Source organism: Cryptotermes secundus, unplaced genomic scaffold (genome assembly GCF_002891405.2).
Source record: "Cryptotermes secundus unplaced genomic scaffold, Csec_1.0 scaffold834, whole genome shotgun sequence".
NCBI lineage: Eukaryota > Metazoa > Arthropoda > Insecta > Blattodea > Kalotermitidae > Cryptotermes > Cryptotermes secundus.
In genome coordinates, this window is record NW_019730112.1 from 590,948 (window position 1) to 604,929 (window position 13,982).

A 13,982-nucleotide genomic window follows, 5' to 3' on the forward strand; every position below is an offset into this window, starting at 1 on the left:
CCTCCACGAACCTCTCTCTTCACTTCGGTGTTTCTAGATCTTACACTTTCGGTAGGACTCCTTGGGCTGGTGATCAGCTCGTCGCAAGGCCTCTACCTGTACACAAACACAGAAAAACGCACACACACAAACTAAATATCCATTCCCTGAGTGGAATTCGAACCCGCGATCCCGGTTTCCAAGCGAGCGAAGACAGTACATGCCTTAGACCGCTCGCCTACCGTGTAGACTTCACCGCTACATTTGTAGCGCTACAAAGGACGCGAGTTTTTTTGTGAAAGCCAACAGCAATTTAACCGAGCTACAGTCCGAAGTCGAAGTCGTCGGTTAGCAGTCATGAGTTGCATTGTTAGCAGCCATTATCTAGCAACGACGACATATATTCGTTTCATTGTTCGGCTTTCAGCCGTCGTCACAGTATCAGGCTGCTGTCGTAAGCAGCATCCTTTATCTAATATTTTATGACTAAACATTTAATTATATTGTCTTGTGTACTATTTATTTTGTACTAATTTGTCAGTACCTAATAAACCAATTGTAAATAATCTTTGCAGTTCCACAAATGGTGTATAAACGCGTGTAATTTTCTTTTATAATGTTGGAAAACCTCTAGGTTGAAACATGTAAGACAGTGTGTTTTAAACAGAAACATGTTACACTGGTTGGAACTTAATGCTGTTGGATTTCTCATATGCTCATACGTGATGTATGTTACCTCTCCTTGATGCAATAATCGGCCTCATAATATTTGGTGAAGAGGAGGCCCACAAAGCATAATGCTTCCCATTATGTAAGTGCTGCATCTCTGTATCACTTTCTCTCTACATGTATGTCAGGTAAGACCGCCTCTGGGGTCTGGTGGTCAGAGTTCCGGGCTACAGATCCAGAGGTACCAGGTTCCATTCCCCGCGCTACCAGATTTTCTTAGAAGTAGTGGGTCTGGAACGGGGTCCACTCAGCCTCGTGAGGAGGATAATTGAGGAGCTGTTTCAATGAAATAGCGGCTGCGGTATAGAAAACCGAGATTAACGGCCGTGGGGATCCGTTGCGCTGACCACGTGACACCCTCTATCCGCAAAAGTTGGCACTAACTTCGCCGACAAGCGGCAGTCGCTCTGTCGGTATCGTTGGCTTGCGGACTACACGCCACAGAGTTTTGTTTTGTTATGTATGTCAGATAATTTTTTAAATTAATTGTATGGCACAATCGCCGGATATAGGTCCACGTTGCTTTCCGCGTTCAAGGCTGTTACGTCATTAAAAATCGAAATCCCACACTAGTTTGCTAATTGAATAGGGACACGTTGGAGCATATCGTTGCTCTTTCAGTTGGATCCATTAAACGTAGGTTTTATGTCGCCATACCGTATGTTCAAAAAGTATCCGACTTTATTTTTTTCCGCTGTAATTAATGGCCAAAGGGTGGGGAAACTGAGCGTAGTGGTAGAAGGGACTTTCATGCGCATGCGTGATTTTTTGCTGACTCGCAACACTGCCGGATGCGTCTGTGGCCTGCCAGATAACGAAGTGGTGTAACACGTGTTCGTCGCATTCTCGTTTCGCTCAAGATGACAACGCTTGGAGCAGCGATACTGCATCAAGTTTTGTCAGAAACTTGGGGATACCGAAGTGGAAACAATTCGCAAAATTCAGCAGGCTTTCGGCGATGATGCAATGGGGGTCACTCAAATTAAAGAGGGGTTCAGGCGCTGTAAACATGGCCATATGTCGGCGGACAGTAAGCAGCGTTCCGGGAGACCGTCAACGAGCCTAAATGCTGATGTCATTTAAGAAGTGCGGACACGGAGGACCGTCGTTTGGCCATCCGTGAAGTTGCTGATGAGGTTGGGATCAGCAGAGGTTCCGCAAACACAATTTTAACTCAGGATTTCGGTATGCGAAGAGTGGCGGCAAAATTTGTGCCCAAGCTGCTTTCGCCGGAGCAGCAACAACTCAGGCTTGAGGTCGCGCAGGACATGCTGGAGTGCGGCAACAGGGATCCTGAGTTCCTGAAGACTGTGATCACTGGTGACGAGTCGTGGGTGTACGGATATGACCCGGAAACCAAGGTCCAGGCGTCACAATGGAAGCATCCAACATCCCCGTGGCCCAAAAGAGCACGACAGGTTCGGAGCAGTGTGAAGGTGATACTGACTGTTGTGCATCATGAGTACGCACCACTAGGCCAGACTGTCAATAAGGAGTACTACCAAGAAGTCCTCCGCCATCTTCGTGATGCAGTTCGGCGCAAGAGACCGGAGCTGTGGGACGCAACGCCCCAGCTCATTCATTGCACCTGATCCAGGGTTTCCTGGCCAAGCACGGCATTCCGCAGGTTCGCCAGGCTCCCTACTCTCCTGACATGGCTCCATGTGATTTCTGGCTGTTCCCGAGACTGAAGACACCGCTAAAGGCTCCCCTTTTGACAGCCGCGAGGACATCATACAGAACGCGACGGCGCCGCTGCACTCAATTCCAAAAGAAGCCTTTCAGAATTGCTTCTAGCAATGGAGGGACCGCTGGGCTAAGTGTGTGGAGTCACAAGGGGCCTACTTTGAAGGCGATTAGGTACTGTAACCACCCAGATACAGAACTTTTTTCCCGGCCCAAGGTCGGATACTTTTTGGACAGAGTAGTATATGCACGAGATCCGGGCGGTGTTATGTTTACTCGTGTACAATGGGAGTATCTGTCTACATTAATCTTCATGTTCGGACGATAAATCGGTGGATGTCAGTATCATAGTCTGGAAAGATCAGCCAGTTTCTTCTTGGGCATGCGGAATTCCCGTCTCTTGGGCTAATAAGTTAAGTTCGCCGCGTGTTCGGGCGTAAAAGTCTCAGTCACTTTTCTAGTTTCCAATACCTGAACCATGTTTGAATATCTAAAATGTACATACGTCGCTAAATGTTCAACAAATTGAAACATGGAGTACGCCTGGAGTTTTTTTTTTGTATCATCTCTACGAAATGTTAACGTTCATGTAGGCCTAGTGTAGATAAGCCCATTGTTGATAAAACTCTTAGTAGAAATACATATTGCACTGCGCGGACTTATTTCTCCTGCTTAGTTAAATATTGTAGCATGTAGAACAGTTTCTAGGCAACGGCTCGGTAAACATGTTCCTACGGCAATGGAGGTACTGTTGGAAACGGTGTTTTCTACTCAGTTCGTGCAGTGGGATTTTAAAGAGGACAGTTGAAGCGAGGAGAGGCTAGTGAGTCAGTCAGTAACCCGTGTGGAGACGGGGTCAAATACCTCCACCATGACTGCGAGTCGTAGGAGCCGCCGTTCGGAGAGAACTTAAACACGGAAGCAGAGGAATAACCATTATTCAGCCCTTACCAGGAGACGTCTAGTAACAGACTGAGAACACTAGTCAGTGTGCTCTAATGATATGTAAAATGTTAAAATTAGCGATGGCACTATAAGTAATTACGAGTTGGTTCGTAAAGTGGTCAGTAAATCCAATTACAAGTCCAAAACCCCATATGTATTCACTCGTAAACGTCATAGTTTTATAGGTCCTGTACCATACTGAAAATTTTTCAGATGAAAAATGCTGAGATGAATGAAATTTATTATGCATAGTTTGCATGTATTGTCACGTGATAGATTCTAACTATAGACGGGTCTCTGATTGATGACTCGTTTATTGCACACTTTGACACAGCGCGTGACGACGCTCTACTGTTGAGTGTCACACACACTAGTGTCCACAGTCACGTCTTCACTGTCGTTGCTTGATAGCGGCTTCTGACGTGCGGACGTGCACCTTCCTATCGGTTCTCGAACTGTTCCCGGCATCAGCTACCTGCTTCTAACAAACAGCTTACAACGACTGAACCCCAGCAGTTCTCAGACTGCAACTCAAAGTTATGTTTCGACCGATGGTCAGCCGACCAATGTGTTTTTGTGTCAGGCACCCCCATCTGGGGCCCAAGACCAGATTTTTATTACTGTCAGTTGCGGGTTTGTTTATGTGGGGCGCCATATCTGATGAGATGACGGTCGTTTACAATTGCTGCTGGTCTTCGCTAGCGCAGTAATTCTTGGGTCCCAGTCCCGCGGGATTCATGACCATATTTTACTGTCTCAGATTCGAAACTGCCCCAACATGGAGTTCCAGCTCCCCATATTAATATCTCCCAAGAACTGGGTGGCCAAGTTATACGCCTTGGAACTGGGTTCCCTTTTCGTCATCTTTGGCTCGCAGGGCTACGGTGGAGATATTGAACCTGCCTCCACGCGGGGGCTCCTGCATTCACTCCACAGTCTTCAACTGCAAACTGGTCCATGTTATGACACCACGGCACGGACCTGATGGAAAACTTCTCTTCTATTATTGCTGTGTTCTCTCCTTGCCATGGGAACATGCTTGTAAGCGGAGCCGTTACGTGTCAATGGCTGTTGTATAGTTGCTTGTTTCTTGGTCATTGCTTAGCAGTGGGTCTACATGCCACAATATTTTTGCATGAAAAGGCATTTTGATACGTTTCTAGGGGTACAGGCTTGCCATTTTCTTGGAGAGACTGAGGAGAACCATGACAAACTTGGCCCAGGATAGTCGGTATCTCGGCTGAGATGCCCCTTGAGTCAACTTGGCGCGGCCGTTGCCGTGTAATATCCTAAACTGTTCGCTCCATCTTCAGGCCCAGATACTTTCCCGGGCACATTGGTTTCAAACACACGTAGTTTATGTTCATCCACTAGAGTAAGAGACCACATTTCACACCACATTAAACAACGACCAGAAATTCTGTTTTGTTTATCCAGTCTTCAGCACGTTGAAAATTAAGAGGAGGTGATAATATAATAATTAAACAATAAGCATTTGAATATTCATTGTGGAATTGTGAACCTAATTTTTAATTAATTGTATTAAAATTGTGAAATTGCTTATAGCATATGAATCTCCTCCGTACGTCTTCATGGCGTACGTAGTGCTTAATTAGTTAAGCACAGGGGGCAGGAAGGTGTGAATGTGCGTACGAAAGTCTGACTACAGTCTGCCCCTTGATATTTCAACACGATTTCTGTCAGCGTGGAGAAGTAACGCCTGAGAATGTAAACAGGTGCGGTGTATAATGGTAGAATGTTGCGTAACTGCGTAGGGCTATATGATAACTGCGCCGGATTGACAGTGAAAGTCGCAGAATTATCGTTTGGATTCAGTATACCTTCTGACTATATTTCCGCTCACATTAGACCCATTTCCGTTACTGCTATAGCGGGTGTTGAATTCGAAACCTTTCCGTGCCAGACACATACTCGTATAATTGGTAATTGAAAGTTCGGAATAATTTTTCTCAATAATATTGTCAGCCACACATGGAGCTGAGCCCTTCTCGAGAAGCCGCCAATTGTGCAGATACTCAAGAACTTTCCAGCATTTTATGGAACCCGAAGGTTCAATACCGTGTTCAGAGAGCCCTCCACTGGTCCCTATCCTGAGCCAGATCAGTGCATCCATCCCATCCCATCTCTCTAAGGTCCATTTTAGTATTGTTCACAGCGGCCTCCGTAGTCTAGGGGTAACGTTCCCACCTCATGACTCAAGGTACGCGGGTTCAAACCCGGCGGAGGTCGTGGAATTTTTAAGGGCGGAAAATTTCAGGGAACAAGTCCTCCGGGAGGGACTTCAAGCCGTAGGTCCCGTGTCGTAGCTTTACGGCACGTAAAAGAACCTCATATCTCCAAAGGAGGCCACTGAGCCAAATTATTAAGGACATTTCCCGCCGAACAATAGTCTCTAACGCCTCTGGTAGATGGGGGAAGCATCGAGATACCGCTGAGCCAGTAGAGGCCGATCTCGCTGGCTGAGTCGGGACTGATGGCACGCACCAGTGTCGGTAGGGTATAGAGACTGGTAGAATATCACAGGGGGACGTACAATAGACCACTGGTCGCGGTGCATGGGGAAACCCACCCCCTCCAATAATAATAATAATAATATTGTTCACCCACCTACGCCTTGGTCTTCCCAGTGGTCTCTTTCCTTCTGGCTTTCCTACCAATATCTTATATGCATTCGTATTCTCCACCATTAGTTCTACATGCCCTGCACTTCTCATTCTCCTTGACGTGGTCATTCTAATTACACTTTGGCGAAGACTACATCTTATGACGCTCCTCACTATGCAGTTTACTCCAACCTCCTGTCACTTCATCTCTCTCCGGTCCAAATATTCTCAACACCCTGTTCTCAAACAACCTCAGTCTGTGTTCCTCCCTTAATATCAGAGAGCAAGTTTCACACCCATACAGAACCACAGGCAAAATTATAGTTTTGTATATTTCGATTTTTATGTTTTTAGACAACAGACGAGAAAGGTTCTGGACTGAATGGTAACGAGCATTACCCGAGTTTAGTCTCTTAATTTCCTTCTGAATTAGGTTTTGATTTGTTATAGTCGTTCCCAAATATGTGAACTGTGCCACATTTTCGAAACATCTGTTATTTATCTTTTATGTCATGATTTTGCCTTTCATTCTGGTGATGAGACAGCAACAAGTACTTAGTTTTCCCTGTGTTTACTTGTAGACCAGCCTCCTCAGTTAAAGTTTGTGTTTTTCTTTGTGGTGTCTGTATTATCACCCAGTAGAGTCACATCATCAGCATAGAATATTGTCCTACAAAACATAATTAGTGTTCCTCTTATTTATTTATCTTTACGTTTTTAACATGGGACACCTAGTGCCCATAGGGAATTAGATACATGCAACATTTTCGTAAGAAAACCTGATGGAAAGAGTCTACACGAGAGATCTAGTAGAGGATAATACTAAAAGGGATCATAAATGGAACAGCGTGTGTTATCTGATTTCAACTGGATGAGAACAGTGCCCTTTGGCGGTCTCATACGAACTCTGTAATGGATCTTTCGGTTCCATAAAAAACAAACTCCGTGGCTTTTAATCCGCGTGCGAACTATACCGACCGAGCGACCGCCGCTAGTCGGCGAAGTTTAGTGCCAACTTTGGCGGATAGAGGATATCGCGTGGTCAGCGCAAAGAATCCCCACGGCCGTTAATCTCAGTTTTCTAGACCGGAGCCGCTATTTTTCCATTCAGGTAGCTCCTCCATTATCCTCACGAGGCTGAGTGGACCACGTTTCAGACCCACTACCTCTCAGAAAAGCTGGTAGCACCGGGAATCGAACCCGAGACCTTTAGATCTGTAGCCAGGAACTCTGACCACTAGACCATAAAGACAGAAAATTCCTCAACGAGTCTAGTGATTATGGATATTTATAGAAAGGCCATGAACCGTGGAATAGTGGTTGTAGCGTTAGCAACAAGCATAATTATTTGTGATATTATATTTAACTAAATGGAAGGAACCGTAAATTAATTCCTTCGTGCAAGTTCTTTATTATTATAAACAGTAGCATCTAAGAATGTGCATTATACAGTACGTTTGATTAGCTGTGTTGGCGATAGCTTAATCTGCACTGCGTTTTGCAAAGAAGGAAGTCGTCTGGAAATTCTATGCACCCCTTGAAGTATGCGTCTTTGAATCCGTTTGCTTCTACTTTCACGCTGATATATTGGGGTTTTGGACTTTATCCATCGTCCTGGTTTTTAAGATAACTAATAAAAACACGACGTTTCGGAAACTGGATCTGTTTCCGTCCTCAGGTGAAGGAAAACACCTATTCTGTTGGGTCCGTTAGAAAGAGCTAGCCTAAATCACTGGTCCAGATCCAGTTTCCGAAACGTGTTTTTATTAGTTATCTTAAAATCCAGGACGATGGATAAAGTCCAAAAACCCAATATATCAGTGTGTTATACACCATCGTCAGAATCCTATAGTAACTACTTGTACTTTCACGCTTTTCACATTTCTTTGGAATGAGTTGATGTACCATGGAACTCATTTTCTGTGTTCGTCGTAGATTCGGAATATTATTCTTCGAAGAAGGCCTTGATGATAGTATAGCGAACCCTGTTGGGCAACAATAGAAAGTGACCTCGGACTGTGACGCCATGACGCTACGTTACAGGAATTCGTGTCATGTTGAAAATCACAATGAAATTAACTCATAGAAGTAGGTCATTAAAATTAATGTTTTCTGTATTATTCTTTTCCGCATTCCAGAAAATATGTATATTTTCTATGCTTTATATACTTCATCTCGATAATTGAACTGTAATGCTCTTTTTCTATGTAACCTCCAGAGTTGCTCCTGTTGCCATATTTGTTCTGTAAACTTGTTGGCTTCTTTGTAGTCTGCTGCCATGCAGAACCTATGTCTGGCTGCAACGGATCATCCATCGGCTGTCGTTATGGTTAGATAATGGAGCTCCACGGAGTTGTTTCCGTGTTGAGACGCAAACAGTAGCAGAGCCGATAAAAAAAATCCCTCCCGCGTGTAACTTGATGGTTCGTTACTCTTCTGAAGAACACGGTTCTGGGTTTTATCCGTAGCCAGTTGAATTCATTCCCAGTTTTCACACATTTCTTTAAGATTGACGCTAATATTCGCCGATATGCGCCTGAAGCAGTCAAGTGGCCCTGTTTCACATCTCTACATTATGCTACATGCTTGCCTATCTTGTTATGATCACCGTAATTATTTTAAGAAAACAAATGAAATTCACAGGTCTATGTATTCTCCTCGGTGCTATATTCTTCCCTTAACATTTGAGACCGATTTTACGCCAAAGAACAATTTTTTACCAAAACAGATTGTAGCGTACAAGCCTAGAATTTCTGGAAGTCGTTTGAGGAGACAGCATTAAGTCCTAAGACACACACTGCTGTATACCCGAAATAATGATGATTATGATGAAGTGAATGATAGCGAGCATTCCCGGAATTGCCGTTGCTACGCAATGGAATGATGATTTCTTACTTAATCCGTTCCTCTTATGCCTTACGGTGTTGAGGTTTGTTTTTTCAGATTGATCATTTTACAGACTGCAGGACTCCTTGGACGAGTGATCAGCTTTTCGCAAGGCCTCTACCTAAACACAGAGCAACACAAACACAAAATAAACACCAAACATCATGCCTTGTGTGTGATTCGAACCCACGATCTCGGCTTCCGAGCGAGCGAAGATAGTATACATGCCTCAGACCTCTCGGCTACCGTGACCGGCAGTGATGATCTCATGACGTTAAAATTGTAAAAAGCTTGGTTTCGGTAACGTCACTATTTGCGTGGTTATTTCATGTTTAAAAACAAGCATTCAGCGAAACTTGTGCCGGTGTGAGGTCACAGACAGACGTGCCTCCACCGTTAGTCTTGTTTCTTTGGCTCCTGATTGAATATGTCCTCCTGTGCTTATGGGAATCAGATATACTTGTTTTTGCTTTGTTTGACAGCGCTTTGAATAGAAGACATTATGTAGCGTCAAATGATAGGCCAGTATTGAGTAATAAACTGTAAAGGGACGTAGAAGGAAGCGGCCTTTACGGGATATGAGATACGATCCAAACATTTGCTAGAAGGGACCGAGAAAAACCGCGAAATCCTCAGCATAGCCTGCCTTCGGGCCGAGTAACTTAAAGATATGTCAGTGTCTCTGAGAGAGGGGATATTTTCCACCACCCCCTCCAAACACACAAACACAAACTTAAATATCTAAAACTACGAGTATATCTGTGTTGTTTATTGTATATAATGAATATTGCTAAAAGAAATATGTTGTAGGGGTACCAACATTACACCAACAAACGGGTAATTTGTGAATATTGTATGATAAGCATTTTTCCTACTTGATATGTCAGATCCCTGACTGAAATTTTCATGAAGTCGGGGTGTTTCTCTGTTTTGAACATGACGGATTAGAAGCAGTCTCGATGCATTGCCGTTAGTGTTCTCGGCGTTTTAGGTCACCTCGAATACCTGTAATGTTAACTTCCGTTATTTCACTGCCTCGCTTCGGCGTGACCAAGGCCAGCCAGCATATTGCTGGTTTTGTATCATCCATTGCAGTTGGACGGCATCTAGGTTGAATAGGCTTCCATTCTCTTTTATATAAGAGAAGAAAGCTTCAGATCAGTAACATATCTGGAATTTTATTTCAGGGAATGTTCTTGAAAACACTTGTACCTACCAAGTAACTCCTTGGAACAGACTGGAGAAGCTGATTAGCTCAGCTAACCAAGAAACTTCACCCCTCTAATGGAAGTAGAAGTTCATTATTGTGTTAACAAGAGCCCGTCATGGGTCGCACACTCCACAGTCTCATAGCCTCTGAATATGATCATCCTGTCTGCACCAAGGTCTGCCAACACTTGGTTTGGGGGCTAAAATCTTGTGTGAGCCTAACATCTCTCTCTCTCTCTTGCTGCGTGTCCCACGCATTTTATTTGATTACAGTTTGGTTGCCCCAGTTTTGTTTGGCGAAGAGCACAAATTCGTCACCACGTCCAGATTGTCTCTGTGGCCGGCCCCCCGTCATTTTGTCCGGTTTGTAAAAAGGGCGAAGTTATCCTTGGGCTTAATTGAGAACCACGCCATGAAGACGTGTGGGCAAGTGGAGGTACAGCTTCAGGTCAACTTCTCGTTCCTGTTGGTGTACCATCGGGGAAACAGCCCCCCGCTACCCATTGTATTGCAGGCTAAGTGGATCCCAGAGCCGGTCTGGATGTTACGGAGAAGAGAAAAAGAAATCTCTTGCCCCTGTCGGGAATCGAACCCCAATTCTTTGGTCGTTCAGGCCGTGGCCTAGTCTCCTTACTGACTGAGCTAGCCTGGTTCCTTCTCCGGGTGTTATTCTCCTTGGTGGCAAGGGTTTGCAGCGTGTACCTTTCCGGGTTGTGCCGAAGGTAAGAAATACCCCACTTCCCCACTCTTTTTTGGTATGGTGCTTAGGCACAAGGGCAGTTCTACTCGAACTTTTTATCGTTTTAATTTGAGTTCTTTAGTCTCACTAGTTTGCCATGTTTGCCGGAGAAACGTAAAGTAGTTCGATGACTCAGTTGTTGCAAATCTGCGAATTGCAAATGAGTTGACTGCACGATTAAGTGTCGCTTGTATTCCTGACCCGTCCTTGGCCTTTTCACGGTGTTCTGTATTGTGTGCCACATCCTGCTTGGGCGAACCTTGTCATTCTCCCCTCACGCCACGGAATATGCCAACGACGCGTCCGGTATGCGGTCTACGCCTTTGCGTTGAAGTTTAGGCACTTCTAAAACACAGACTGTCATTTTTTATTCTTTCAAAGAGTGGTCGGAGATAAGTGAGTCAAGAAAGTGATCAGTTACGAGCTGGATGACCGAGTTTCGATCCCCGGCTGGAACATATACTTTTGTCCTTGGCACCGGCTCCGGGGCTTGGTCAGCCTCCTATCCAAGGTGCTCCGTAAAGCAGACGACTGTTGAAACTGACGACTCACATCAACTGCTGTCGAAGTTAGGAATGCTTGGATATTTACCTTCAGTCCCCATATGTTGTTAGGGCTTTCTGCGTAAACACAAGACAACTGTTTTCGTTAAATACAGTTTTCTGCCAATTAGGCTACTCTCCTTCATTTGGGGAAGAAAAGTACACATGTGACATCACGGTGCTGTGTGCCCCCAGAACTTGATATGGGAGACCACCTCGACTTACTACGAGTACTTTTGACTTCCTGCAGTCATTAATAATAACATGGCGGAAGCGCGATCTTATAAGGTGAAAACTCCATTTAATCCCAGAGACTCAACTGATGTGTGGTAATAAGTCTTCGCAAAGTATGGAACTTGTTCATTTTTAATATATAAACTCCGTGGCCTTTAGTCCGCAAGGGAACTATAGCGACCGCCGCTTGTCGGCGAAGTTAGTGCCAACTTTTGCGGATAGAGGGTGTCGCGTGATCAGCGCAGTGTAACCCCACGGCCGTTAATTTCGGTTTTCTAGACCGGAACCGCTACTTTTCCATTCACGTAGCTCCTCAGTTATCCTTATGAGGATGAGTGAACCCCGTTCCAGACCGACTACTTAACAGAAAATCTGGTAGCGCCGGGAATCGAACCCGGGACTTCAGGATATGTAGCCAGGAATTCTGACAGACGACAGAGGTGGTAATTTTTTTGTATAAAATAAAAATAAAATGGCGACCTTGCGCATATTTTCTTTAGCTTTAGGCTTCATGGCTATGACTAAGGAATCGTTGGAGCTGGGCATATGAAATTTAGTACCGAGATAGGTCATAAAGACACATTTTGTGTGACATATTGTCTGTGGGTGAGTAATTGCAAAGTCGGTGACGGTGCGATACGTTGAAGTTATATTCAGGATGTTTAATATGTACTTAAGTAATAAGTTCTTTACAGATTACTTACTTACTTACTTACGTAGCTAGCGGCCTCCGTAGTCTAGGGGTAACGTTCCCACCTCATGGCTCAAGGTACGCGGGTTCAAACCCGGCGGAGGTCGTGGAATTTTTAAGGGCGGAAAAATTCAGGGAACAAGTCCTCCGGGAGGGACTTTAAGCCGTGGGTCCCGTGTCGTAGCTTTACGGCACGTAAAAGAACCTCATGTCCCATGGGGACCACTGAGCCAAATTGATCGGACATTTCCCACCCAGCAGTAGTCTCTAACGCCTCTGATAGATGGGGGAAGCATCGAGAGATACCGCTGAGCCAGTGGAGGCCGAACTCGCTGGCTGAGTCGGGACTGATGGCACCCACCAGTATCGGTAGGATATAGAGACTGGTAGAATATCACAGAAGGGACGTACAATAGACCACTGGTCGCGGTGCATTGGGAAACCCACCCCTCCAATAATAATAATAATAATAATAAGAATAATACTTACGTAGATGAGCCCTTCTTGAGGAGCCGCTAAATCTGCATCTACTCAAGAATTTCACAGCATTTTATGGAACCCGAAGGTTCACTGCCGTGTTCACAAGAGCCCTGCACTGGTCCCTATCCTGAGTCAGATCAATCCAGTCTATACCATACCGTCCTATGTCTCTAAGATCCATTTTAATATTGTCCACCCACCTACGCCTTGGTCTTCCCAGTGGTCTCTTTCCTGGCTTTCCCACCAATATCCTATATGCATTCCGCTTCTTCACCATTCGTGCTACATGCCCTGCCCACCTCACCCTCCTTGACTTGAACATTCGAATTATACTTGGAGAAGAGTACAAGTCAGGAAGCTTCTCTTATGCAGTTTTCTGCAACCTCCTGTCACTTCATCTCTCTTCGGTCCAAATATTCTCCCCAACGCCCTGTTCAAGTTCTTTGCAGATATGAGATGAAATACGGGAGCAGAATTAATAGTACTGGAACTGTAGCACTAGGAATAAGAGCCTCTGCAATGGTGAAATATGCCTAAGAGTTGTGATTGAAGCAAACGAAAGTGTGAAGGTTGAATGACATCTTTTTGGAGAATCAAATTCATAGCGGATGATTCCTTTGATCACAGAAAAGCAAATCAACATGGTCATTATTTCGGACTTTGGTATTCGTGGTTTTTGGGTTCTCATTTATTGGCTTGGGGGTGGGGTGTACTGGAACACTAACATTCGTTATCATTTAGGGTTCGTAGTCATATTGAAAGGTTCGGCAGACTTGTTTTCAGAGGCTTCAGTAAAATGCAGCCACAAAACAAACTGAATTCCGGCGATTCTGACTCAAAATTGGTGAGTTGTAATCATGTGTTCAGTCCTGATCAGTGTTGTCAATTTCTGCACAGTAACATTCGTCCCGTTATTTGACACACCTTGTATACAACCTGGAAGTTTGATTCTCAGAAGCACCACGCCAAAGAAACAGTTGTAACCTTCCCCCCCCCCCAAATGGAAAGCGACGGATATGGCATTTCCTGAGGGAAGGAAGAGCCTTAGTAATTTTGTAAACGTGTATGTTATGTTGGTACCGCCTCTGTGGTCTAGTGGTCAGAGTTCCTGGCTGCAGATCCAGAGGTCCAGGTTCGATTCCCGGCTCTACCAGATATTCTGAGAAGCAGTGGGTCTGGAACGGGGTCCACTCAGCCTCCTGAGGATAATTGCGGAGCTATTTCAAGGAAATAGCGGC

At 44.8% G+C, this 13,982-nt stretch overlaps 1 protein-coding gene across 10 annotated transcripts in view; it reads left to right on the forward strand.

Annotated features, from left to right (window-relative positions):
* Nucleotides 1–13,982, forward strand: part of LOC111866224 (serine/threonine-protein kinase 26) — an 82,196-nt gene that overhangs the window by 42,255 nt on the left and 25,959 nt on the right. The gene's annotated exons all lie outside the window — the stretch shown is intronic.